General features: G+C 40.3%; 1 protein-coding gene across 1 annotated transcript in view; it reads left to right on the top strand.

The window, feature by feature from the left end:
- Positions 1-11,821, top strand: part of ITGAL (integrin subunit alpha L) — a 1,030,513-nt gene that overhangs the window by 861,579 nt on the left and 157,113 nt on the right. The window lies entirely within an intron of this gene.

The following is an 11,821-nucleotide window of genomic DNA, read 5'->3' as shown; positions in this document are numbered from 1 at the left end:
CACACACACACACGCACGCGCACACACACACACACACACACACACACACACACACACACACACACACACACACACACACACACACACACACACACACACACACAAACACACACACACACACACACACACACACACACACACACACACACACACACACACACACACACACACACACACACACACACACACACACACACACACGTGCGTTCACGCCTCATTACCCTAACATTTTCCCCATTCCAAACCCTAATCATAACTTCATTCCTAACCATTACCCAGACATCAACTCTGAGTGTAAACCCTGTGACTTTTGTAAGTAATATAGCAATAACATTTGGCCACAGGGCATTACATTTAGTTTAATCATTGCACAAAATGAAATCATAACAGTAGTTTGAGATACTGATACGTTCCTTATCTGTATGATTTTGGTAGCAGACATAAGTTTCACATGGTAGAGAGGGTACAATTAAATGTGGAAACATGTCTGAAGAAGGAGAATTTCTAACCTTCCATTTTCCAGTAATCTGCCACATCCTTTACAGGATCAAAGGGATCCTGCAGTCTATCCCAGCAGCCTGTGAGCACAAGGCTTTATTGCTTATTCTGATCACAGCACCAGTCAAAGAATACAACCACTCACACACTCACTCATTACTGACTCACTCACTCACTCACTCACTCACTCACTCACTCACTCACTCACTCACTCACTCACTCACTCACTCACTCATTCAGCCACTCACTCATTACTCACTCACATACTCACACACTCACTCATTACTGACTCATTGACTCACTCACTCACTCACACACTCAACCACTCACTCATTACTTACTCACTCACTCAGCCACTCACTCATTACTCACTCACATACTCACACACTCACTCATTACTGACTCATTCACTCAGTCGTTCACTCACTCACTCGCTCGCTCGCTCAGTCACTCACTCACACACTCAACCACTCACTCCTTACTCACTCACTCACTCACTCACTCACTCACTCACTCGCTCACTCTCTCACTGCATGCATGCCTACAGACAACTTGGAAGATCACCAGTTGCTAACACTCAAACCTAGATCCACAAATTACTTTTCTAAGCTTCAAACCTTCCTTTTATAATTTGATTTGGATTCAGTTTACTCCATTCAAGAACCAGACAACCCAGTATGTATCCTTACATTGTGTCTTTCAGCCACTTTAAAACACAGTCTTTATCTCTATTACAAGAATTCACAAATCCTGCCAAAATGGATTAGCAGGACCTTAAATCCATATTACAGCTCAGGGATGAATCCTGGAAAGAATAGAAGTAAATTGGATCTACAGATAACAGAGATATGTTTATCAGCCTATATAACCTAGTTAAAAAGTATTAAATGGCACAATGCATATCCAATAAACCAGCAATCCAGCCAATATAAGTAGCTCAAAAAATTGTGAGCTCAGGTTAACCAAATAATTAGCAGAACCAAAAACCTTTTCCCAGAAACAGCACTTACATAACTCCAAATAGCCCACTCTCACCAAACAAATGTTTTTCAGAATCTTTCAAGCTTCCCTGCTATCCCTCAGGTTCATATGCAACCTCACCATGACCCATAACCCACCAGAATTCTTTCCTTCTTTTTTACTTCAAAGCAATTAAAGTAACAGACATAATAAAAATAAGAAACAAAATCCAAAAAGAAGAGCCTTCGGGGTCTTGAAATAAATGTTGTAGCTACCCATTAAAACATATTTACTACATATGTTAGTGCCAAAATAACTTCCTCAAAATCTGTAAATCTGTTCTACTAGCACCTATTCCCAAAACAGAGTCCTCTCTCCCCTCCAACTTTAGGTCCACTTCAGTACTGTTTACCCTAGTGTAAACTATTCTCTAACCAGCTTTCATTGTCCTAGATAGCCAAACAATGACTCTTATGTCCTCAACATCAGGATTTCTGGACAAACAAAAATACCATGACGGCCGTTTAGACTCTTTCAGATGACATCCTCATGGATATGGACAAAGGTCAACTGATTTCAGCCATTTTCATAGATCTTTCTAAAGCATTCAGCACTTTCAATTGCACTCTACTCAGCTATGCCCCATTGGCACATGGCATCGGCTATAAAGCATCCTAGCTGTTGCACAGCTTTATATCTGACCAGTCCTGCAATGTTAAATTTGGATCCTGTCTCTTACACTGAATCACTATGCAGACATGTGCCCTGAGGCTCTGTTCTTTCCCCATTACCATTCTCAGCATTCATTAATAAGCTGCCTTCAGACATCCCAAAGCGTTCAACTCTGAAATAGGCTGACAACGTGGTCTTCTATCACTCTAGCTCCTCTGGGCCCAAATCACATATCCAACAGAACGTCCAATTCATAACTAAATGGCTAAACTCAAGAAAACTGCTTTTGTGTTTCCTAATAAGGCAACAAGCATGTTCTTGGCACATGGCAAAGATTAAAATCCCCCCTTCCAACCCTGCAATTCTTGACCACAACGACATCACCCTTGAGAGTATCACAGAATTCAAATACCTTGGGAATGTGCTTGGAGGAGAACATAAACTTCCAACTATGTATTCACTGCACTAAAATAAAAATACTTCATACTTTATTTTGATCATGGAAAGTCTCCCATACTTTTACCATTAGCAGGAAGAGAAGTCGTGGGTAAAGGCATTCCCCTTGCTCAACTTGGATACACTATACCCAGAATAACTTACAGCCCTGCAAACTATTTCAAATTAAATCTGCCACCTAATATTTCTAGCACCAAAATTTAAGCACCTCTACATACTTCTCAGAAAAGCAAACTGGCTACCAATACATCAGAGTCCATCTGTTTCTTAGTTACCTCCTCTTTAAATTATTAACCAAAGAGAAACAGAGCGATACAGAGAGAAACAGAGACAGAGAGGCAGAGAACCTATAGCCTCCGGTCCCACCAACTCCACCACCTTAAACAAAAACTTGTAGCACCCACAGCTTTTCAGTCCTTGGCCCCAAAATCTGGCAGTCTGTTCTCCCAGATATTAGAGACACACCTAATCTTCTGAAAATCACAAAAGCACATAAGCAGTTTCTAAAAGACGGGCACAATGTCATTGGTTTATGAACTTTATTGTTTTACAGTACCACAGTCCAGCCATCCACCTCACCAATGGCTTCTTCCATCCAGTCGACTCAGTTTGACACATAGAACCACACTGCCTCTTCTCAGCATCCCCTTCGACCACCACATTCTCAGTTTGACACATAGAACCACACTCCCTCTTCTCAGCATCCCCTTCGACCACCGCATTCTCAGTTTGACACATAGAACCACACTCCCTCTTCCCAGCATCCCCTTCGACCACTGCATTCTCAGTTTGACACATAGAACCACACTCCCTCTTCCCAGCATCCCCTTCGACCACCGCATTCTCAGTTTGACACATAGAACCACACTCCCTCTTCCCAGCATTCCCTTCGGCCACCGCATTCTAATGCATTCATGCACTCCACCAGTGATATTACTACTAACCAACATAAGTCCCTGTTTATTCTCCATCTCACAAGCATTATTTGATACAAAACAGTTGTACCCATGTCACTGCTTGCAGCCACCAGTTTCACTGGCTAACATTTTTGGACTTTTTTACAACAGCTAACTTATTTTTACGTCATTTGAAATTTTGATTTTTGTTCCTGTGTTCATTGCTTGTGCTGTCAGTGTTCTTTGTTTAAAATTGCTGTTATTCCTCCAATGTTTGAAATGCTGCAATGTTTTATATGTTTGTTATGCTCATAAACAGCTTCACAGCCCCCTCCCCCTCCACAGAAACTGGCACATATGTCCAAACTTACACCAAAGTACTGTATGAGTATTTATATAGCTGCATGAAATCAGGAATACCTGACAGGACTAAATCATACTCCACAAGGAAGAGTAAACCTGTCTGGTGGACATCTGCAATAAATAAACTCTATAACAAAAGGAAAAAAATTACTGTCCAGGACCAAGAAGGAACAGGTGCCCAATTGGAAGCAATGTCTCCTTAGCCTGAACAAGCAAATAAGAGCACTAGTGAATTCCTCCAAAGCAAACTTCGAGTGCAAACTGGCTACACCCACTAAAGACAATCATAAGGCTTTCTTCATATATGTCCACAGTCTCAAGGGAAGCACTCAGATCTGTTCAGAACTGGTGGTCAAGGACACCACATACACAAACCCTGTAGATATAGCCAACCTGCTGGCAGACAGGTTCAGTGAAAACTTCACTCCTCTGCCCCCCATCAGTAAAGCAGGACATCCCCAGTACCTGCCCCCCTCCCCTTATCTCTAGGGAGCAAGTCATCACTGCCCTCTCAAAGGCAAAAAATACAGCCTCCATGGGACCCAATAACATCACAGGCTGCATCCTACATGAACTCAGGCAGGAACTTGCAGCAAAATTAGGCACCCTTTTCAACCAAAGCCTGAGTACAGGCTTCGTCCCAGCGGAGTGGAGGACAGCTACTGTCACCCTTTGCACAAAGATGGAGTGTCCACCAATCCAGGAAAGTATAGACCCATCAGCCTAACTAGCCTGATCTGCCAGGCCATGGAGCAGATTATCATGGACCTCATTAACAAGGACACTGCCAACCTCCAGACACTTGATCCCACACAGTTTGGTTTTGTAAAGGGGAGGTCATGCCTGTTAAATTTGGTCAACTTCTTTGAGACAGTCGCCAAGGCCATAGACGAGGGGAAGATGGTGCACACCACCTACCTTGAACTGGCCAAGGCCTTTGATACTATTCCCCATTCAGGTATAATAGATAAACTCTCTCAACTAGGGATCAGTCCATATGATACCAGATGGGTAGCAAACTGACTCACTGATAGAAACCACCAAGTCAAAATAAGGGAAGTCACCTCAAGTAGTAGACCCATAACAAGCGGTGTACCCCAGGTATGGGTCTTGGACCCTCTGCTGTTTGGGATATACTTTTCAGAGGTGCAGCCCAAATCTAGTGGGCTATGGCTGACCATGTTTGCAGATGACTGCAAGCTGGGTGCTGTCATCAGTTCCCCTAGTGATGTGCACATACTCCAAGAGGGTCTCACCCAAATGACTGGTACCAGAAACATGGCCTCAAACTGAATGTCAAAAAATGCATCATCATTCTTTTTGGGAAGAATAACGTCCCCACAAATGATCACATTGATAATAAGGTACTAAGCATGCAATCAGTCATAAGGGACTTGGGAACCCAGTATGAGAGCAAACTGACATTTGACCACCATATTGCCTCTGCTGTATGGAAAGCTTTCTACATGGCCCACCTCATGAGTAAGGATATCTCATCCAGGGACAAGGTGGTCATAACATCCCTGTATTCTTCCCTTATAAAACCGATTATTGAATATAATGCCCCTTTCAGCACATACCTCACAAAAGACATTTAGCAGCTGGACAGACCACAGAGATTCCTCACCCAGAGAATCCAGGGCCTCAAACATCTACCCTACACAGATAGGCTAAAAGCCCTGTCCAGAAAACCAAAGAAAGAGAGGTAGATACACCACAGCAATCAAAGCAAACCAGATAAAAGTCAATGTACAAATTGATGAATCCCAAGGTTAAAGTAAAAACAATCCTTTATTCGAACAAGTAAGCGCTTTCATGTCTCTCAGGATGCTTCATCAGACTTGAAATAGACCTCTAAATTCAAAACTGCTTAAATATCAATATTACACCTATGAAAAGCATGATTTCAGACACATGACAAGGAAAAACAATACCATTGGTGCACAACTGATTCAAAATAGGAATGCAAAAACATCATATAAACCCCACCATACTAAAAACATAGCTTTAGGGGCTAGTGTATAAAAGACATATTTTCACATTGAACAAAATATCATGATGCCTACTTCATTATAGTCACATATAAACATTTACATAGAACTTGCTGACAAACATCATACATATATAAAAATAGATAAAACTAGTGTCTAAATGGCCTGTCTGCTAGAAATGGTCTCAATGAAAGCTTATCATTGAGGTCGTGTCCCTTATCAACTGCTAACTTGATGATCCATTTAGCTTCCTCCTTTTCGGTACTGTTACTGATATTCCCTAACCTCTCTGTAGCGTACATATGTCCCAAAACCATAAAACTAAAAACGTGTCGTGTCATGTTGCAGAACATGATTAGCTAAGGCATTACTCTCATTCTCTCGATGAATGGCATAAATATGTTCCCTAATCTAAAATCTAATATAAAAAGCCCTATCCCTCTACTCAGTCTTCTACAAACTCCTCAGAGGTGACCTCTGTCTGGCATACAAAGCAATCTCAGACCCCGTCCTGATGGGATTGTTGCATATCTGCAAGTCAATCTCCACAAGATTAACTCGCACGCGAGACCTCAACCTGGTCTGTGACATCAATAGGACTTGTTGGGGGGACAGATTTGTGTCCTTTTGTGGAGTAGACTCCCTCTCCACGTAAAGCAGAGTACCTCATTAAACCTTTTTAAGCACAACCTGGATAACTGGATGGGGAACAGAAAATACACCCCTGGGATTCCACCTGTGTCCCTGCTGGACAGTGGCATAGGGTGCTGACTTGTCAGAACATGGGCTAACTTCTAGGCTAGGCTTGTAAGGGCCTCAGGGCCAATAGCCTAGTAACTTCCTATGGTCCTATGTGTATCACTTGTTCTATCCATGTTCATTATTTATCTTATTTGGGCATTATAAACCTACTGCATGCCTGTGGGAGGTCGGAAGAAACTACAGCACCAGGAGAAAACCCACCCATACAGGAGGACACAATCTACACAGAGAAGACCCCCACCCAAGAATTGAAGCACGGAGGCTCCTGCTGTGAAGCAGCTGTGTTTCATTTGTTTGTTTGCTTTAGTTTAGTTTACAGTAAGTAGCAGATTTTACTCCAGATTCACACAGCCAAACCCACTTGATAACCAAAAATAGTTGCATCACACGGTTGTCAGTTTATCCAGATAATGAAAATTAGTGCTGAGGACAGACTAGACAACTGCATATGCCTTCATGTTTGATCAAAACGAAAGTATGTTATATATGGAACCCCACAGCAATGGTTTCAAAGGGACTATATATGATAATGCAGCTAACCAGTAAACCTTACAAATACTAAAACAGTCATCCTGAATAGCATTATGGTAGAAAGCTCACAGGGAGCAGACATATTGGGCTAAATTTCCATATTACTCAGGAACACAAGCCTGTAATCCATGTGGAGTAAAGGTGGATTCCAAGATGTTCACAGGTAATTAGTAGGCATACAGTCCAGGGCACCCTTAAAGAGCCTAGCCCAACTTTCCAATTGCCCCAAAGCACTGTCTGGTTGAGTGACTTGTTCAATGTCACACAGTAGGCAAATTCCTGCTGAGAGAATCGAACCCTGAAGCACAGGAAGTAGTTCATTAAGAGCCTTAGTTCTCTACGCTAGCTGCCAGACATGTCGAGACATGGTTTACAGCTTTCTCATTTAATTTTAGCTGAATGGCAGAATTCAGTTCAGTTATGCAATAGAATTATTTCAAATCATGTGATATAAAGGACTATTTTAAAAGGGCCATTTTGTACATGCGTGCACACACACACACACACACACACACACACACACACAGTGTGTGTGTGTGTGTGTGTGTGTGTGTGTGCGTGTATGTCATTATTTATTTATTTATTTATTTATTTATTTATTTTACATTTGTTGACTGGGCTAGTCTAACTGGATATATGTCCATTTTCAGTAGAGGCCCGGGGAGAAAAGCTCCAGGAAATAACATACAATGTAAGAAAAAGCATAGAGACAGTCCTATGCAGCAATAATGATGACATCAAAAACAGTTTTAAACAGCTATAATTATAACAGAGAGTTATATTATAAATTCTATATAAAAATATAGAAGAATATATATATATATATATATATATATATATATATTTTTTTTTTTTTTGAGCAAATCTTAGTAGGTCTTAGTTTGATAGTAGACATATAATTTATATGAGAGAAAAGGATATTAAGGTATTTTCAGAAGTTTAGTATTTAGAGAAGGTAGAAGGTCAGAGACAAGAAAATGTTAGTCAGGGTTACAACAGAAGCATAACCAGTGGTTACTGAAGTAGTGTTTTAGATTTCTTTTAAAAAGTGGGAGAGAGGTCCGAGATGTAAGGTCAGGTGGTAATTGATTCCATACTTTTCCAACAGAGTTAGAGAACAAGGAATCACCTGCTAAGTTTTTAGATTTAGTTATATTCATAAGCATTTTGTTTGAGGATCGTAAATTTTTGAGATTACTATATGGTGTAATAAAGCTAGAGAGTATGGGAGTATTGCTGGGCTGATTAAGGGCCTTGTGAGTTATTGAAAGTTGATGAAATTGTATCAGATTTGGAAGTTCTAGCCAGCCTAGTTGTTTTAGATTTAGACAGTGATGAGTTCTATAAGGGGAGCTAGTAGCAAACCTGGCAATGTTATTATAGGATATAGATAGTTTGTTGAGGTTCTTTTTGGAGAGGTTAGTGTAGATGGGAGATGCATAAAGAAGGGTTGAGAGTAAATGAGTTCTAGCTATAGTGGACTTAGCTAATGGTGTTAGATATGGTTTTATTCTATAGAGGGATCCTAATTTTCTGTTGACTAGTTTTACTGTGGTATTTATGTTTGGGTCAAAGTTGAGGTTATTGTCAATTGTGACTCCTAAGAGTTTAGTGGTCAGATCAGGGGAAATAAGGGTGCCATTATTAGATGTGAAGGTGAAGTGTAAAGGGGTAGTCTTTTGGGTAGGTGTGAAGAGTAAAAGTTTAGTTTTTTTAGCGTTTAGTAAGAGGCAGCGGTTGGAGAACCAGTTTTCTACTGTATTGAAAGCTTTTTGTGTTTGGGATTGTAGTTCGTCTAGAGAGGAGGCTGAGCAGACAATAGTAGAATCATCTGCATATTGAATACATGTGGAGAGTGGAATGGCTGAGTGGAGATCATTGATGTAAATGGAAAACAAGAGAGGGCCTAGTATGGAGCCTTGCGGGACACCTAATGAGATAGGTAGGTGATTAGATAGAGTGTTTTTCCAGAGTACAGCCTGCTGTCTGTTTTCTAGGTAGGATGTGAACCAGTTCATGGATAGTGGATTTAGTGAGTGGGACTTTAGGATGTGTAGAAGGATATGGCGGTTAACCATGTCAAAAGCTTTTGATAAGTCTACAAAGACTGCAGAGGAGAGGATATTATTATTGCGGTTTTCGTTGATATAGTTTGTAAAGGAAAGCAAGGCAGTAGAGGTGCTGTGAAAAGGTCTAAATCCATGTTGACAGTTTGCCAGTAGGTTGTGAAGGAGAAGGTGGTTCATAAGCTGTTTGTGGACACATTTTTCCATTATTTTTACAATAGGGGAGAGTAGTCCTATGGGGCGAAAGTTAGACATTTCATTAGAGTTTCCACCTTTGTGTAATGGGATAATGTGAGAAATTTTCCAGATGGATGGGATTATACCTTCATTTATGGTTCTATTTATCAGTATGGAGATGGGGTAAGCTATGGCTTTAGATGCTATTTGCAGGAATTCTGATGGGAGTTTGTCAGCTGAGGGGGTAGTTGGTTTTAGCTTTGGAGAAGGGAGCGAATGTATGATGTGGGTACTGGTTGTAACTTGAATACTGGGGGAACCTTGGAGGTGGGAGTTTGTAGTTTAGTGATATCAGGGGATAGGTGGCTGGCTAGAGTTTGGATAGTATTGGTAAAGAAAGAGTTAAAGGCATTGGCTATTTCAGTTAAATTGTCAGGGTTAACGCCTAAGGGGTTAGGGGTAATAGTCTCTCCTGGATGAATACGTTTATTAATAGTAGACCAAAATTTTTGAGGTTCCTTGAGGGAGGATTGTTGTAGGTGAAGGTAGTAATTTTTTTTGTCTAGTATGATGGCTTTTTTGTGATATTTCTTTCTTGTCGAAAGGTTAGATGGTCCGTGGAGTTCTTAGTAGTTCGCCATTTGGCCCAGGATTGGTTTCTTTGGATGATTAGTTGCCTAGTTTTGTTTGAGAGCCAAGGAGCAGGTTTAGCTTTCATTCTAATACAGCGCATAGGGGCATGGTGGTCCAGGATTGTTAGGAATGTAGAGTTAAAGTATTCAACTGCTTTGTTAATTGGGAGGAACTTTAGAGGAGACCAATTACATTTATTTTATTTATTTATTTTACATTTGTTGACCGGGCTAGTCCAACTGGATACGTGTCCATTTTCAGTGGAGACCCGGGGAGAAAAGCTCCAAACAAAAACATACAAAAATATATATACTAAAGGTAACATACAAACTACTTGTAAAAAACAAAATATACTTAAAAATATAAAAACAACTGATGCTAAGATTTGGAGAGACATTAATATAGAGTAATGCATCTTCAGTTTAATATAGTATACAAAAAGAAATAAGAGTACAGTATCTGGTAGGAACTAAACCTGGTAAGAAGTACTAATTAGTATTTAGTAGTGACGGAAAAGTGGTTAAGTGGGCAGCAGATAGATTAGAGAATAACAGCTAGGCAGGGTTAGTACATGAACATAACCAATGGTTAGAGAAGAAAAGTTTTAGATTATTTTTAAATAGTGGGAGAGTGGTTAGGGTTGTAAGGTCTTGTGGTAGTTGATTCCATATTTTACCAACATAGTTAGGGAATATGGAGTCACCTGCTGAGTTCTTGGATAAGGAAGTGTGAATCAACATTTTGTTAGCAGAGCGTAGATTTTTCAAGTTGTAATAAGGTTTTATGAGGGAAGATAGAATAGGGATATTATTGGGTTGGTATAGGGCTTTATGGGCGATTATAAGTTGGTTAAAACGTAATAAGTGTGGTAATTCAAGCCACTCAAGTTGTTTTAGGTTCAGACAGTGATGAGTCCTGTAAGGTGTATTTGTAGCAAATCTGGCGATGTTGTTATAAGCTCTAGCTAGTTTGTTAAGATTGTTTGTAGAAAGATTGCTGTATATTGGGGAAGCATATAATAGGGTGGAAATTAAGTGGGTTCTTGCTATTGTGGTTCTGGCAACTGGTGTCAAGAAGGGTTTTATTCTATATAGGGATCCAAGTTTTTTTATTAGTCAGTTTTATTGTATTGTTTATGTGAGTGTCAAACTTTAATTGATTGTCAATTGTGATTCCTAGGAGTTTGGTGGTGGGGTCTGGAGAGATAACAGTATTGTCGTTTGATGTAAGTGTAAAATGAAGTGGGGGAGACAAATGAGAGGGTTTAAAGAGCAAAAGTTTGGTTTTTTTTTGGATTGAGCAGAAGACAGTGGTTGGAGAACCATTCTTCTATAGTGGTAAAGGCTTTTTGTGTGATAGAATGAAGTTCAGTTTGGGATGAGGCAGAGCAGATGATAGTAGAGTCATCTGCATATTGAATACAGGTGGAGAGTGGGGTAGAGAGATAGAGGTCATTTATGAAAATGGAAAACAGAAGTGGACCTAAAATAGAGCCCTGAGGAACACCTAGGGAGGTGGGAAGGAGATCAGAAAGATGGTTTTGCCAGAGAACTGCTTGTTTACGGTTTTCTAAGTATGATGTAAACCAGTTCATAGCAAGATTGTCCAGTGAGAGGGACTTCAGTTGGTGGAGGAGAAGTTGATGATTAACCATGTCAAACGCTTTAGATAGGTCAACAAAGAATGCTGAGGAAAGAATATTGTTATTACGATTATTGTTGATAGAGTTGGTAAAAGACAGCAAGGCAGTGGTAGTACTGTGAAATGGACGGAAACCATGTTGGCAGTTAGCAAGGAGGTTATTCTGAAGTAGGTG

This window comes from Protopterus annectens, chromosome 10.part0 (genome assembly GCF_019279795.1).
Source record: "Protopterus annectens isolate FY-2018-M chromosome 10.part0, PAN1.0, whole genome shotgun sequence".
NCBI lineage: Eukaryota > Metazoa > Chordata > Ceratodontiformes > Protopteridae > Protopterus > Protopterus annectens.
The sequence above is the reverse complement of the archived record's forward strand: the minus strand, read 5'-3'. Positions and strand labels throughout refer to the sequence as shown.